This window comes from Lycium ferocissimum, chromosome 11, assembly GCF_029784015.1.
Source record: "Lycium ferocissimum isolate CSIRO_LF1 chromosome 11, AGI_CSIRO_Lferr_CH_V1, whole genome shotgun sequence".
Lineage (NCBI taxonomy): Eukaryota > Viridiplantae > Streptophyta > Magnoliopsida > Solanales > Solanaceae > Lycium > Lycium ferocissimum.
Genome location: NC_081352.1, coordinates 10,843,292 through 10,860,566, shown reverse-complemented (window position 1 = coordinate 10,860,566; position 17,275 = coordinate 10,843,292). Strand labels below are relative to the sequence as shown.

General features: G+C 39.6%; 1 long non-coding RNA gene across 1 annotated transcript in view; it reads right to left on the bottom strand.

Annotated features, from left to right (window-relative positions):
* LOC132036622 (uncharacterized) overlaps positions 1-13,901 on the bottom strand; it is a 40,757-nt gene extending 26,856 nt beyond the window's left edge. The window contains exon 1 of the long non-coding RNA XR_009409628.1: positions 13,106-13,901. This is a non-coding gene — a long non-coding RNA (uncharacterized LOC132036622). The remainder of the gene's footprint in view (positions 1-13,105) is intronic.
* Positions 13,902-17,275: the final 3,374 nt, after the last annotated feature.

Sequence of the window (17,275 nt, the reverse complement as noted above, 5' to 3'; positions counted from 1 at the left end):
ATGACTTGATTTGAATTATAGTTCTTGACGTGTTATGAGTACAATCTTGTGGGGAATAATACAAATGATGTTAAAGGGGTATTATATGGGAATGAATAGGGTGTTGTATTATAGATATGGTTATGGATGACTTAAAGGTGGGTTTGAGAAGTAAACAATGTTTAACTTGAAGAATCTATTGATTATGATATTATGGATGTCCTTAGCGATGTTTGGGAGTTGTCTTATTTTATGGAAGAAGTTGTCAAAACAAAGGAAATGTCGCCAAATTGTCATTTACTCTTAGTTGCTTTAGCTTAAGCTTAAGTATGTTTCCGGTTGTCTAATCTTATTACAAATTCTCTTGAAGGTTGAATCGCGAGCTTGAAAGGCAAACAATTAGATGGTAGAGTTAAAGAGATATAAAGGTATGTGAGGTTATTTCCCTTCCTTCAAAGGCAAGACTCTTACATTGTGATTTCTTCCCTATATTCCCATGACCTTCTTACATCCCTAAATATGAAAGTTAAAGATCCTTAAGAGCTTCTTATAAGATATGTTCTATGATAGTGATGTGATAATGATGCTTTCATGAGCCTAATGATCGTAGGTTTATGATTCATTGATGTTATACTTTGTTGTTGCCTCACCTCATGATACTAGTTCTTTCAAGGCGAGGCGTAGCGATGATGATTTTTCATAATGTAATCGGAGGTTCCCGACCTTACGGTCACTCCCATAGATTGATAGCTTGTATTTGAGCTCCCATCCATGCTTTAGCTTATGTATATGTGAGATTACACCGCACATATATGGCCGGGCAGTACCACTACGGTGAGCGTAGTGGGCGGCTTATGGATGATTACACTGTGTCTATATGGCACGGGCAGCACCATTAGTGGGCGGCATGAGATGGTTACCCCGGATGTGGGTGGCCCAGATGCGGGCTAATGACTATATTGACTCAGACAGTTTATGCTTGTATATGTGATATGTTTAAAGGTAAAAGTGAGCATGCATGACTTCGCCTCAAGAGGCAAGCAGCTACAGTTATCTTTCCTTCTTATGCTTTCTATATTTCCTTATTATGTTATCATATATGCCTTACATACTCAGTACATTGTTCGTACTGACGTCCTTTTCTTTTATGGACGTTGTGTTCATGCCTACGCTGGTAGACGGAGACGGCGCGACGTTTAGGAGCTCGCTCGGCGGTTTTACGGAGAGCACCCCGCTCTCACGGAGGTACGGCCTTTTGGTATATTCTTTTGTGTACATATTGGGGCATGGCTGGGTCCTGTCCCGTCCTTATTACTTCAGTATTCCAGTTAGAGGCTCGTAGATACTTATGTGTGGGTTGTAGGTGTTATGTGACTCCTCCATTATATGTTTTGCACATCATTTGCAGCCTTATGGGCCTATGCTTATATATGTTTTGGGAGATGTTTGGTGACTGTTTCACGATAAGTTTATATTGAGAATGATATATGCCCAGGTCGAGTATGTTAGTAAGTATATTAAGCGGTGCTTGGTAGTCAGCTCTAGGTACCCGTCATGGTCCCTAGATGGGTCGTGATAAAAGTGGTATCAGAATAGTTCTGTCCTAGGGTGTGTCTACGAGTCGTGTCCAAAGAGAATCTTGTTTATGGGTGTGAAGCGAGGCCACACTTATAAACAAGAAGTCACGCGGGGCATTTAGGAATAATGACTGTCTTTCTTCTTCATAGACCGTGCGATAGAGCTATGCTATAAGATTTTCTTTTTCCCTAATTGTGCGTTATGATTTTAGAGATGCCGGTGAAGAGAAAAGCAACAGCCGCCCAGAAAGGCAAGACTGCGACAGGGAGGCAGGTTGAACCGGAGCCACCGACAAATATAAAAGAGGGTGAGTCCCACAATGAGGCTCCATCTCATACCTCTCACACTCCGCCTATTTCGGAGGAGCATGAAGGGGCTCCAGCTCCAGCCCCAGTGCCTCCAGTTCCCCCACCGGCTGCTTCGGGTCAGCAGATGACCGAGGCTATTTAGATTTTGACACAGTTAATTGCCGCCCAGGCTCAGTGGCAGAGTGCGGGTTCGGGTGATAGAGCCACTAGTGCTAGAGCCCGTGATTTTATGAGTTTGAACCTGCCAGAATTTTTCGGGTCAAAGCCAGATGAAGGCCCATAGAGATTTATAGATGAGATGTTGAGGACACTGAGGATTATCCATACTTTCGATACAGAGTCCGTGGAGTTGGAATCTTATAAGCTCCGTGATGTGGCGGTTCTTTGGTATAATAATTGGATCTCTTCAAGAGGGGAAAATGCACCTCCCCCGGTGTGGCAAGAGTTCGTAAATGCTTTCATCCGTCATTATTTGCCACCCGAGGTCCGTCGGGCTCTAGCTGATAGGTTCTTGAATTTAAAGCGAGGGAATATGAGTGCTTGGGAGTATAGTCTCTGTTTCAATTCATTGGCCCGGTATGTTCCAACCATGGTAGCCAATATGGGAGACCGGGTGCATAGATTCACGAGTAGCTTAGGGACACATTTGTTCAAGTATTATTTGACAGCTTCACTTTAGGATGGGATGGACATTTCCCGTATTCAGGCCCAAGCCCAAAATTTAGAGGAGCAACAGCCGCCGCAAAGGGGTGAGCGCGATATGGATAGAGGGCAGAGTAAGAAGGCCAGATCTGCCGGTGCTAGTAGCGAGTATAGAGGGGGTCAGAGGCAATCTTATTCCAGATATTCAGGCCAGTCTGTGACTAGTGTACCTCCTCGATTCGCGGGTAGGAGATTTGATCGCCCCGTTTATTCAGGACAGGGTTAGAGTTCGAGGTCTCGAGTCCTCAGTTTGGAGGTGACTCTAGTTAGAAGAGACCACCGGTACCGCACTGTAGCCAGTGCGGTAGATTACATTCAGGACTGTGTCGTCGAGGCTCAGATGCTTGTTATGCCTGTGGTCAGGTTGGGCATATGATGCGTGATTGTCCGTCTATGGGTTGTAGAGTTGGGACCCAGCCTACAGGATCAACAATAGGTTCTTCTTCATCCGTGCGCCCCATAGGGCAGACTCCCTAGACTTCAGCAGGTCGTGGTAGGGGCAGAGGGGTAGCATCCAGTCTCCCAAAGACCGTATTTATGCTTTAGCCGGACGATAGGATCTTGAGTTCTCCCCTGACGTTGTCACAGGTATATTATCCATATTGATGTTTATGCATTGATTGATCCGGGATCTACGTTGTCTTATATCACTCCTTACATTGCTGGCCGTATTAGGGTGAAACTCGAGCCAATTAAACCTTTCGAGGTATCACTCCGGTTGGTGATCCAATAATACATAGACAAGTATACAAAAATTGTGTGGTTGTGGTATGTGATCGTCAGACTACGACTGATTTGATTGAACTAGAAATGTTGGATTTTGATGTGATAATGGCCATGGATTGGTTGGCCTCTTGTTATGCTAATGTGGATTGTAGAACAAAAATAGTTTGGTTCCAATTTTCGGGCGAACCAATGCTTGAATGGAAGGGTAACACAAAGATCCCCAAGAGGTAAGTTTATTTCCTACCTTAAGGCAAGGAAGATGATCGCTAAAGGTTATATTTATCATCTAGTCCGAGTATATGACATCGAAGCACAGCCGCCGACTTTTCAATCCGTCCCGGTAGTAAATGAGTTTTCGGATGTATTTTCAGATGAACTTTCAGGTCTTCCACCAGAACGGGAAATTGATTTTACCATTGATGTACTGCCGGACACCGAGCCTATATCTATACCTCTTTAAGGAATGGCTCCTGCAGAATTTAAAGAACTAAAGCGACAACTGAAAGATTTGCTCGAGAAGAGATTTATTAGGCCAAGTTCATTACCATAGGGAGCACTGATCTTGTTTGTAAGAAAGAAAGATGGCTCCCTACAAATGTGCATTGATTATCGACAGTTGAACAAGGTGACAATTAAGAAAAAATATCCACTTCGGAGAATCGACGATTTGTTTGATCAATTGCAAGGTGCCAAGTGGTTTTCAAAGATTGATCTAAGATCGGGGTATCACCAAGTGAGAGTCAAGGAAGAAGACATCCCAAAGACGGCTTTCAGGACCAGATATGGTCACTATGAATTTCGGATAATGTTATTTGGGTTGAATAACGCCCAACGTTGTTTATGAATTTGATGAATAATGTATTCAGGCCCTTTCTAGATTTATTTGTGATCGTGTTTATCGATGACATTTTAGTATATTCTCGATCAGAGGCAGAGCATGCGGATCATTTACGTATTGTCCTTGGAATTCTTCGAACTCGTGAATTGTATGCAAAATTTTCAAAATGTGAGTTCTGGCTGAATTATGTGACTTTTCTGGGCCATATTATCTCAGCTGATGGTATTCGCGTGGATACTCAAAAGATCGAGGCCGTGAAGACTTGGCCAAGGCCTACAATGCCTATAGAAGTCCGTAGCTTTCTAGGATTGGCAGGTTATTATAGAAGGTTCATGGAAGGATTTTCTTCTATTTCTGCACCTTTGACGAAGCTAACGCAGAAGTCAGCAAAATTTCAGTGGATAGATGCTTGTGAGCGCAGTTTCCAGAAATTGAAGGATAGATTGACTTCAGCCCCAATCCTGACACTTCCGGAATAATCAAAAGGTTATGTTGTTTATTGCGATGCCTCCGGTGTTGGGTTAGGCAGTGTGTTAATCCAGCACGGGAAGGTTATAGCCTATGCCTCCAGACAATTGAGGAAACATGAGAAGAACTACTCGACTCACGATCTTGAATTAGCGGTGGTTATTCATGCTTTGAAGATATGGAGACATTATTTGTACGGTGTTCATGTTGATATCTATACAGATCATAAGAGTCTCCAATATATTTTCAAGCAAAAGGAGTTGAATTTACAGCAGAGGCGATGGTTGGAGCTATTGAAAGATTATGATATGAGTATCTTATATCATCTGGGAAAAGAAAATGTGGTGACTGATGCTCTTAGCCGCAAATCCATGGGCAGTTTATGTTATATCCCGTATTTTTGAACATTGGAACAATCCGGATTAATTATGATAAGTTAAGGACAAAACTATCCCGGGATACAAAGTCGGGATTTTTGACCTTTGAATTTTTTTTTTTTTAGACATAAGTTGTTCATGAATTTGTTGGTATGGAATAATTAGGAGAATTTGGGACCAAAAGTGATAAAATTGGAAGTTGAAAAAAATCATCCATTTCCATGGCTAGCCGTGTAAGTGGGGTGAATGGTCCACACAAATTGTGTTCAATTTTAATTGGAACAACACATTAATGTGGGCCAAGGAAATTGTACACTTCTTATATTAGTTAAAAGATGACCACAAGTCTTCATTTGCATTTCAACACTTAGAAAAAAACAAGGAAGTTGAAGAAAACAACAAGCTTGTTCTCGGCTAGGAACAAGGAAAATCAACTTTCATTCTTGTCCTTCTAAAATTATTTTGATGATGCAAACCCACTATATTGAGGTCCCTAAGTAGCGTGGAGGTGTCGTTGGAGCGATCAACCCATTATTTTTCATCTTTGGAAACCCTAGGCTATTAGGAAATTGAAGAGAAAAGGTAAGACTTGATTATGTTTTGTATGTTATAAAGGTTGTATGCTTGTTGTAGTATGTTATAATGGAGGAAAATCATGAAATATGGAATGTTGGAAGTGAGTTGTGTGTGTGGTGTTTGTGCTGCAATGCAAATGGGTGTTTGTGGTGTTGTGTTGAAATTATGAATTAATGCCTAGTTAGTTTATTATGATCATTGTAGGGTGAAGAACGATTGAGAATCATCCATATATGTATAATTGTAGTGTTGGTCGAAATGGGTCATATTATATGACAATGAACGAATTGATATCGCTTAATGTTTTAGTCGTCGTCGTTGTGAATTCTATGTTGGAAATGAATGTTTATTGACTCAAATTGATATTGTGGTTGTTGCGGACTGATTTGGAGATTATTGTACATTTAATGTAAATTGTATATTGGTGATAATAGCATTGTTAGAATGTGAATTGTGGATACAAATCATGATTTGAAAATGAGGAATGGTTTAAGTGAGGATCTCGGGTTTGGGGCTGAATTCGGCCAAATTGGAGAAAAATTTGGATTGTTGAAAATGTTGTATGAATTGCTTAGAATGTCTTTAAATATTGTTAGTATGGGTTCGGGTTAGTATGTGAATGTATAAGCGTCGATCTTGACTTGAAGGTAAGCCGTTGAATCGAATTCATGAATGTTGTCGAATGAGGGAAAAGAGAGTTATTATTGTTGTATTGTCTTTCGGATTGGTTGTTGATGTTGCTAGGTTGGTTATTGTTGTTGTTGTTGATTGTTTTGGCCGAGTTAAATTCTCTGGGTGGCCTATTTACAGGGGAAATGCTGCCCAAATTTCTGTAGAATTAAGGGCAAATTTGGAATTTAATGCCCAAAAATTCTTTAGCTAATATTTGGCATTTTATGGCTTGTTTATAGATCGTGGGCAGCCCGAATCGTAGGTTGGACTTATCTTAAGTTTGGATTATATTGGAGAGCGTTTGAGGTATGTAAAGTAACCTTTTCTTTTGGCATGCCTTAGTTAAAATAGGCTATGATACGAGCCTCGAGGAAACTCTATTTCCGCAATCCGAGCATGTTTATGATCCGCATTTGTTCCTTGGCATTCTTGTGTTAATATGCCATAACATTGATCCTTATATCCTTGGAATTCATAAGTTGCAAAGGTTATGTGAAAGCTGATTTTTTTGGAAGAATTTATTCTTTAACGATTCTAAAATTTCAAACGCTCATAACTTTCACAGAAAAGCTCGGATTGCTTTGAGATCTTCGTAGGAGATTGTATGATATAGAATGAGTATGTTTTTCATAGGCGAGCCCCGCCGGGTCTACACTCTTCTCGTGGGTCCCGCGACGTTCCTTTATGAAATTTTGACAACTTTTGAAAGAGAATGTTGTAATTATTATTCCGATTTCAAATGTGACTATTTTACTTATCTTTTGGATTATAACAACGATTTTATGCATATGATTCCTCACGACTCCGCTCGTGCGTTCTGTTATATCTTTCGCCGGGTCCCGGGCCGGTTCTGTTGTCGTGCGCATTATGATGTACTCCTGTTATGTCAGTGTTCATGGTTCACCGAGTTCCTCGCTCGAGGGCGGGTTCCACTTATATTTGGTGTGATGCCGTGTATGGCGATATGCGTGTATGATATGTGACGGAGATTCGGAGATTTGAAACTTTCGGTGTTATGTGTTATGGCGCCATCGACGGCGGCGACCATATTTCCTGTGCCCTATGCATGATTTATATTTTGAAGTAACAATTTTGATATTTTGGAAATGCATTTACTTTCTGTACCTCTATTTCGATTGTGACTCAGATTTGTATATTACATTTTCTGCTTTGCATACTCAGTACATATTTCGTGCGACCCCCGCTCTTCGGGGGGGGCGTTTCATGCCCGCAGGTACGACGCACGCTTTGGTGATCCACCCGTTTAGGACACCCTCTTCGCTATTTGGAGTGCTCCTCTCATTCGGAGCTTATATTTTTGGTATATATTCGTTCGTTGCATTGTATGTACTTATTCGAGGGCGTACGGCGGGGCCCCGTCCCGTCATATGATTACGTCTCGTCCGTTTAGAGGTCATGTGGACATGTTTGTGGGTTGTGCCTACTTCCGTACAAACAGTGTTTGTATATGTTGTGTTTGGGCGATTCCATTCGCCGGCGCGCGTTCCTTGTCGGCCCGCATATGTATATATGTTGTTTTGTTGGCCCCGTGTGGCCTTTGTTGGTATTTTTTGCGTGCGAGGTATTTTGGATAGTCCGTAAAACAAAGGAAACTCTGCCGAAATTTTTTTCTACGAAATTATATAAATTTGAAACACGAAATTGCTCGCTCGTATATACCTGGACGTGTTTGATATTATCGTATAAGCGGTTGGGTGCCCGACGACACTAGTCACGACCTACGGGGTTGGGTCGTGACAGTTTATGTGATATACAACCAGAGAAGAAAGAATTAGTCCGTGAGCTCCATCAGCTAGCCAGCCTAGGAGTTCGTTTAATCTACTCGGGTAGTGCAGAGGTTGTTATTCATAGCCCAACTGTTTCATCCCTAGATATGGAGGTGAGAGAGCGCCAATATGAAGATCCCCAGTTGAGTCACTATAGAGATACATTTTCTGAGGAAGAGAAGTCACCATTTGAAGTCTCTGCATATGGGGTTCTCAGGTATCGAGGCAGACTGTGTGTGCCAGAGGTGGCAGGACTACGTCGTCAGATTTTGGAAGAAGCTCATTACTCCCGTTATTCTATTCACCCAGGAGCGACAAAGATGTACCATGATCTTAAGTTAATATACTAGTGGAATGGGATGAAGAAGGATATAGCTGAATTTGTAGCCGAGTGTCCAAATTGCCAACAAGTGAAAATTGAGCATCAAAAGCCAGGAGGATTGTTACAAGCCATGGAAATTCTGACCTAGAAATGGGAAGTGATCCACATGGATTTCATTGTAAGTTTGCCTCGTTTTCGGCGCAAGTATGACTCCATATGGGTAATTGTTGATAGACTTACGAAATCAGCCCATTTCCTTCTGGTCAAAACTACATATTCAACAGAAGATTATGCAAGGCTGTATCTTAAAGGAATAGTGTGACTTCATGGTATCCCTGTATCCATTATCACTGACAGAGGAGTGCAATTCACAGCCAAATTCTGGAAATCCTTTCAAGATGGTTTGGGAACGCAAGTGAGACTCAAAGACATCATTTCATCCACAGGCCGATGGGCAAGCTGAACGCACTATTCAAACCTTAGAAGATATGTTGCGGGCATGTGTATTGGATTTTGGAGGCAATTGGGATGATCATTTGCCACTTATTGAGTTTGCTTACAACAACAGTTACCATTCTAGCATCCAGATGGCTCCGTATGAAGCTCTGTATGAAAGGAAATGTAGATCGCCAATTGGATGGTTTGAAGTTGGAAAGACCCAACTGATAGGTCCAGGATTGATTCAGCAAGCGATGGAAAAGGTCAAACTTATCCGAGATCGATTGTTGACAGCTCAAAGTCGCCAAAAATCTTATGCAGATAATCGCCGACGAGACTTGGAATTCCAAATCAATAATTGGGTGTTCTTGAAAGTGTTGCCCATGAAAGGTGTAATGAGGTTCGTCAAGAAGGGCAAGCTTAGTCCCCGGTATATTGGCCCTTATAAGATTGTGCGCAAAGTAGGCCAAGTGGCTTATGAGCTGGACCTACCTTCAGAACTTCAGTCAGTTCATCCCGTTTTCCATGTGTCGATGCTCCACAAATGTATTGGAGATCTTTCCAGGATCATACCGGTAGATGATGTTCAAGTTACGGAGAAGTTAGCTTATGAAGAGGTACCCATTGCCATACTAGATAGGCAAGTGCGGAAACTTAGAAATAAAGAGGTAACCTCGGTTACGGTCTTGTGGAAAAACAATAATCGAGAGGAGTTGACTTGGGAAGCGGAAGAAGACATGAAGTCCAAACATCCGCAATTGTTTCCACGCCCAAAAGAGATTCAAGATGAGACGCCATTATCATAAGGTATGTAATGCTTTCTTTTAATGTTTTTGGTCGTGTGTGGCCATATTTTCTTGCCATTGTGTTGTAGCCCTGTGAGGCGATGTTATTGTGGGTTGTTGTGATAGGGTGGTAGTGCCGTATTACAGGGGAAACTCTGGTGAAATTCCTGTAGAATCCCCAAGAACCTAACATTCGAGGACGAATGTTCTTAAGGGGGGGAGAACGTTACACCTCGTAATTTCGGGTTGTTACGTGATAGGCAGGCTAACGCAAGTTATGGTGTTATAGTGTCCCTACAAGTAAGAAGGGATACTTAATGATCCTAATTAAGATTCCAAAGACACTTGAGGAGAGAGAGGAGAGCTCGTTAGAGAAAGTTAAGGCAGACAGTGTCTTACCCCGTGTACAAGTGTACCAGCAGGTATTCCTGTTAATTTACAGGACTATAAGTCCAACAGATCGAATCGGCGAAATCTGAACTGAATCAGGAAAAGTCTGCAGGCACCAATCACATTCGACCGGCCGTCGACATGTCGACGGACCGTCGATGTGTACCGTCCCCGCGTTTCTGCGATCAGGTGTTTGCAGGCTTGAGTCGATGGATCGTCGATATGTCGACGGGTCGTCGACCCGCTCGTCGAACCGCCTCTCTGGAATTTTCTGATTTCAGCTATAAATAGACGACCCTTGTCCATAATTTTCAGATTTCATTTTCTCTCTAAGTCTTGAAAGCTCTAGAATATTCCTTACATCATATTATCATATATCCAAGGGAAATCAAGGATTAAACACCAAGAATTAGAAAATCAAGTGTGTGGATGCTCACTAGGGTTTGTGGAGATCAAGAAATCCTATTGTATTGAAGTGGGATTCTTCTCCAACGGAAGTATTATCATCCAAAGTCCATTTCTACATCATCAAAGGTGAATTTTACGTTCAATTCATGTTATTGAGAATATTGAGTGGTTGAAAGACTTGGACTATGGAAGGAAGAAGAGTATGGAGTGCAAATAGGGAAATAGTGGTATTCTTGAATAATGACTTGATTTGAATTATAGTTCTTGACATGTTATGAGTACAATCTTGTGGGGAATAATACAAATGATGTTAAAGGGGTATTATATGAGAATGAGTAGGGTGTTATATTATAGCTATGGTTATGGATGACTTAAAGGTGGGTTTGAGAAGTAAATAATGTTTAACTTGAAAAATCTATTGATTATGATATTATGGATGTCCTTAGTGATGTTTGGGAGTTGTCTTATTTTATGGAAGAAGTTGTCGAAACAAAGGAAATGTCACCAAACTGTCATTTACTCTTAGTTGCTTTAGCTTAAGCTTAAGTATGTTTCCGGTTGTCTAATCTTAGTACAAATTCTCTTGAAGGTAGAATCGCGAGCTTGAAAGGCAAGCAATTAGACGGTAGAGTTAAAGAGATATAAAGGTATGTGAGGCTATTTCCCTTCCTTCAAAGACATGACTCTTACATTGTGATTTCTTCCCTATATTCCCATGACCTTCTTACATCCCTAAAGATGAAAATTAAAGATCCTTAAGAGCTTCTTATGAGATATGTTCTATGATAATGATGATGATAATGATGCTTTCATGAGCCTGATGATCCTAGGTTTATGATTCATTGATGTTATACTTTGTTGTTGCCTCACCTCATGATACTAGTTCTTTCAAGGCGAGGCGTAGTGATGATGATGTTTCATAATGTAATCGGAGGTTCCCGACCTTACGGTCACTCCCATAGATTGATAGCTTTTATTTGAGCTCCCATGCATGCTTTAGCTTATGTATATGTGAGATTACACCGCGCCTACACGGGGCCAGCAAAGCACCACCACGGTGAGCGTGAGCGGGCGCTTATGGATGATTACACCGTCTCTATATGGCACGGGCAGCACCACTAGTAGGCGGCGTGAGATGGTCACCCTGGACGTGGGAGGCCCGGATGCGGGCTAATGATGTTATTGACTCAGACAGTTTATACATGTATATGCGATATGTTTAAAGGTGAAAGTGAGCATGCATGACTCCGCCTCAAGAGGCAAGAAGCTACAGTTATCTTTCCTTCTTATGCTTTTTATATTTCCTTATTATGTTATCATAGATGCTTTACATACTCAGTACATTGTTCATACTGACATCCATTCCTTTTATGGACGTTGTGTTCATGCCCACAGGTAGACAGGGAGACGGCACAGACGTTTAGGAGCTCACTCAAAAGTTGTACAGGAGCACCACACTACTCCGGAGGTGCAGCCTACTGGTATATTCTTTTGTGTACATATTAGGACATGGTGGGGTCTTGTCCTGTCCTTATGACTTCAGTATTCCAGTTAAAGGCTCGTAGATGCTTGTTCCATACTCTTTTGAGCTTCAACATGACTAGATGGTAAAGTTGGCAGTTGTTCTACTAATTATTTGGTAACTATATCAATTCTAGTTGGCTTCAGATGAAGTCCTGACCCTGTAGTTTCTATTACTTCCCCTATTTCCTTTACCTTCTCATTAGATTCTACACATTTAGGGAAATAAGTTACTACTAGATGTGGAGCCTATGATGTAGACTATTAAGTCAAGTTATGAATACCATGTGCATGAATAGAAAAATTCACACAAGATAAAACAGCTTTGAGCAAATTAAGGAAAACAAGATTGACATTTTAGGTATCATGTTTACAACAGCTTCTAGGATCTCTGTCATGAATCATGGACACTTAGCACACACTTCTCAGAAGTCACAGGTGATCACACAGCTACTATCTTAGGTGATGATACCAAAGACAATCACAAAAATGAAGAAACAAGCAAACCATAAACCTGGGGCATGAACCTACTTCACTTTTGTTCCATTATTAGACAACAAACAACAATCAGCTTGTCTTGCCCTATTTTATTCTAGGCATAAGATTAGTTAAGAGGGAAGGAGCCATGGGACTCCCCACTATCACACTTAGAGATTTAGCACAAAAATGCATATTCTTATCTGAACCTTCCTCTATTCATTTAATCTCAAAAAAAAAAAAAAAACATCAGAGGCAATATCTAGAAGCACTGGTCAAATCCCAACAACCTAGTTAAGATTTTTTGCCAACAGGCTTCACCTCACAAATAGAGCAGTTCATGGCTGACTCGAAAATGGTTATGTTTAATTGTAATCACAAGCACGCACTATCATCAATTCAACCAAGTCCAACTGCACTACACATGGACTGTTCACTTCCCTTACCCCCTTTTTAAAGTTAAGCTGGATTAGTCACCTGTGTTCTATTCAAGATCATGCTCAGTAAGCCAATCAATAATTCAAGAGGAAAAGGCAAAGGGAAAGGGAAAGGGACCTGCCCAGCCCCTCACTCACAACTTCACAAAGTCTCAGGATTTTATGAACAAACAAGACCAACACAGTTCAACAACCATTCTTCCCTTTTTAAAAGAACTTTGACATGACATTTTCGTTTACTCTTATTATGTTTTTGCCAAATAGATGACGCATTGAACGCAGAAACCCACAAGATGAACATATAAACATAATCAACCTACAAACATATCCAAACTAAGCAGAATAAGAAGAATATTAAATGCTAAATAAAAAATGAAATAAACTAAATTAACCTTTTACACGCGCAGCCAAGGGAAGAATGGATTTGAGAGCCTCTGTGCTTCCAAATCAACAAACTCAGCCACACACGAAGAAAATAAAGCAAATGAGGACCAAATATTTCAATTAAAACCCCAACTCTTTGGTTTAGGTTTTCTAAAATTCTTTTTACTCGGAAGTCTTTTGAAAAAATCTAAGTTTTTCACTTCTTTTTTCTAAAATTCTTTTTATATCTCTTTCCTTAGTTTTTTCAGTTTTTGACCTTTTTTCTCAAAAACTAGACCTCTCCTTTGTGCAAAGACTGGGGTTCCATTTATAGAACCCCGAAGTTTGAAACAAAATCCACAAACACCGCTGTGGGACAAAGATTTGCCAACAAACCAACGATCTAGATCATAAACAAGTAAATGCACGGTTAGATCTGGCCCTCTTGGGTCGATCTGGCCTAATGAAAATGGACCAATAGCAAAATACCAATGAAAATAATCGTAAAAGCAACAAATAAAGACAATCTTGACAAAAAATTGGAAAACAATATAGTAAAAGGAAGATTTTACCATATTCGGGTAAAGCAGAGCATGAAAATGGAGTAAACATTAAACTTTCACCATTATAGGCATGCACTTACTGCGCATGTCAGCCCAGATCTGTGGACGCGCCATTTTTGGCATGAGGGAGGTCAGGATCTAAGGGGCGGCGGCTAGGGTTTCACAGAAATGGTAAGAGAGAGAGAGAGAGAGGCGTGGTAGGGTAGAAAGAAAAGAAAAATGAGAAATGAGGGGTGGGGAGGGGGGTGCGCCTAATATTTTTGGAATTAAAGAATTTTAAAATTTGGTCACGCTTTGATTTGAAGTGGACTCGGTCCAAATCCGTGTCTTAATTATCAAATGGTCCTTTTGTATACACCAAGTGTATATATGAATATACCTTGTGTATATGTATATGTATACACATGCATATATAAAACAAGTAATTTAGAGAAAACATTAAAACTGAAAAAGTATTAATTATATAAAAAATTAGGCCGTAATTATTTTATTAAAATAGTTAAAGGAAAGTATTAATTATTTATGGGCCTAAAAAGGCCTTTAATGGATTAACCAGTATAATTAAAATATATAATTAGCAAATAAAAAAAAAACTAAATTGGTTTATTGGAAATAAAACATTAACAGACTTATTTTGCAAAATAACTCTAATTTCTGTAAATCATGATTTGGCTAATTTAATTATGGCTAAGGCAAAATATATTTATAAAAATATCAACTTGCAGTAATCACCACTTACTTAATTAATTAACCTAATTGAAACATTTACGGGTAATTATGCCTATTTTTGATAAATCCTGCAGATTATAAAAAAATCAGAAATTTAAAGGGTAAAAATGGTTAATTATCTAATTTACTTAAATTATTCAGAATTTCAAAGATTAAAAGGGAATGAAGTATTTGCAAAAAATTGATAATTTTTAAAATTAAAAGGGAATGAAGTATTTGCAAAAAATTGATAATTTTTAAAATAACTAACTAAATAAAAACCCTTCTCCTTTTTTTCTCTTTTTCTGATTCAATTAAGCTTAAAAAAATCTTATAAAATATTTATAGAAGTACCTATTAATTTCTAAATAAATTTATGATGCATGAAAGTCTCTTTTATTAATTTAAGGGAAAGAAAACATTAACCTGGACAATTTGTAAAAAATCATTTAAGGCTTTAGAAATGCTCAGCTCATTTATTTACTACCCGGGGACTCTGATTGATTAAAATATATTAGGGGAGGTCAAAAATTAGGTGTCAACAACTGTCACATCTTCTTATCTTATAGTCATACTGCTCTTGTAGCAACTTACTAACTTAGTACTTTCTAGTTCTGATCTGAATAAACTTGGACAACATAAAAATAAAATTATTCCCTGAAATTCAATATCATCTGTTCTTGGTTCTCATTCCGTACATCATATCTTCTTAGTCATGTGCCTGAATTGTACAAAAAAAAAACACTTTTGTAACATCAAACGTTTCTGACTCCTATGTATTTTTCCCTTAGGCTCTTTTCTATTCAAAACTATCGTGAGCAGTTTATGCCCGCTGCGGCTAACTTCTTAACATGTTACCCTGTGGGGTCTTAAATTTGAGCTATCATCCTTATACTGGTGGCTCCATGGGCTAAAAATCAAATAAACTTATTCTATAAGGTATGGAATATATGTATACTACCATGCAAAAACTTGTCCTTCAGAGGGTACTATCACCTGATAAAATACTTCATGCGCTATTTGACGAGTCTTGGGTCTTAACTCAGACTTAAAACATACTAATATTTTTCTATAGTCATCGTTACTTACACTTCCTTTTAGCACCCATACGTATCACTGTATACTCACAAGTCACAAGAATCTAGATACACTAAAAATTGGAGATCTGATAACTAAATAACTGAATACTGGCGTACTGGTAACCATAACCCTGCTAACTGAAAGATTGTATAACCAAAAACTGAGGTAAACTGATAACCATAAAACATGATAACTGCTTTTATACTTTCTGATAAGGATTATGCTCTAGTCTGTAGTAACTATGCATTTTGTCCGGCTTTCAATATCATCTTAAGTCTCATCTAACAACATGCACTCCACACTTATACCCCGATGGGCAATCATCCTCACTTAAACCTTGAATTTCCCACTCGTTGCTTGTTCATTCGATACGTCCGAAATTCGATACGAAGAGAAGGTTACCTATATCTCTGAGCTTCATGGCACGATTTAGAGTAGAAAGAATGATAACTTTTTCCAAATTCCATGTAACCTCCCAATTATAAGTGTGGCGCGCTTCACACCCATAAGTAGGACTCTACTAGACATGGTTTCATACACTCCCTGGGACACTTGAACCTAGTGCTCTAATACCACGCTTTGTTGCACCTCGAACCAAGGCCAGAGCACGACACAACACTCGGTGCCTGACTGCATGTGACCGAGCGAATCACATGGTTGGCTGAATCAACATGGGACATGTACTGATGCAGAATATAATTTAAAAACATGAATATTCTAAAAAAATCATGAGTCATCATAATAATACTGAAAATATTATTTTAAAACATAAGCGAGGAAATAGTCCGAAAACATGATAGTGCCACCAAGGCCGAACATAACCGAATACCCGACATGACATGACCGATCATTCTATGAAACCTGCGGTGAGTCTCCGTAACATCGAATTGTTACGGGACAAGGGTCCCCACCATACATGACTGTCTAGTATAACAGGACTACTAAAAATAAAGATAATGCCCTGAAGGGAGTGGGGCTCACCAAATAGCTAATACACGTGAATCCTAACGTGCGGTCCTGCAAATCAATGCTTGCATAGTGAAATTCAGGCCCCGGGCAATAGGGATGTAAGTACTCTGGAATTGTACTTGTATGTAAATCAACTTAATTAAAGAATAGTAAGTGGGGTTCTCGAGGAATGGGCATCCCAAATCAATAACAAGGATACATGAAGGAATACGAAAATGAAACTGTAATTGTAGACTGTAACTGAGGCTGTAAACTGTAATTGCAACTGTAAACTATAAACTTTAATTGAAACCTGAACATGATCATAATCTGGCATGATCAAGCTATAACATGAGTAAAATATTTTAAGTGGGAGAGCCTTAGTATAAACGACATGTGACCATCACGTAAGCACATGGCATCTGATCTCTGCCCAGGCAGCTAAGCCATACCTTGCAGGGGTACGAGACATGTACATGACATGAATGGATCCATAAAATAACCCCAATGGGTAATGTTACGAGTCGCTTTTATGCAGGTAAGGCATAAAAGTTACAACGAGGTTGTTGGTGCTCTAATTGGATTTTAGTATTTTTAGAGTCGCCACCTAATTTATTATGAAAAACTAGAAAAATCGGGTTTAAAGATTTTTCCTAAATAAGTAAAATCTTTTGGATCAAAGTTCGAGGTAAGGGTTCTGGTGATCCCCTAGGGAAGGTTTTATGCCCCCTAGTATTAAAGATCCGTAGGATACGGTTGACCTACGAGCTTCAATGTGTGATCAATGTACTTATTATATATACATTAGTGTTCAACGCAGATCA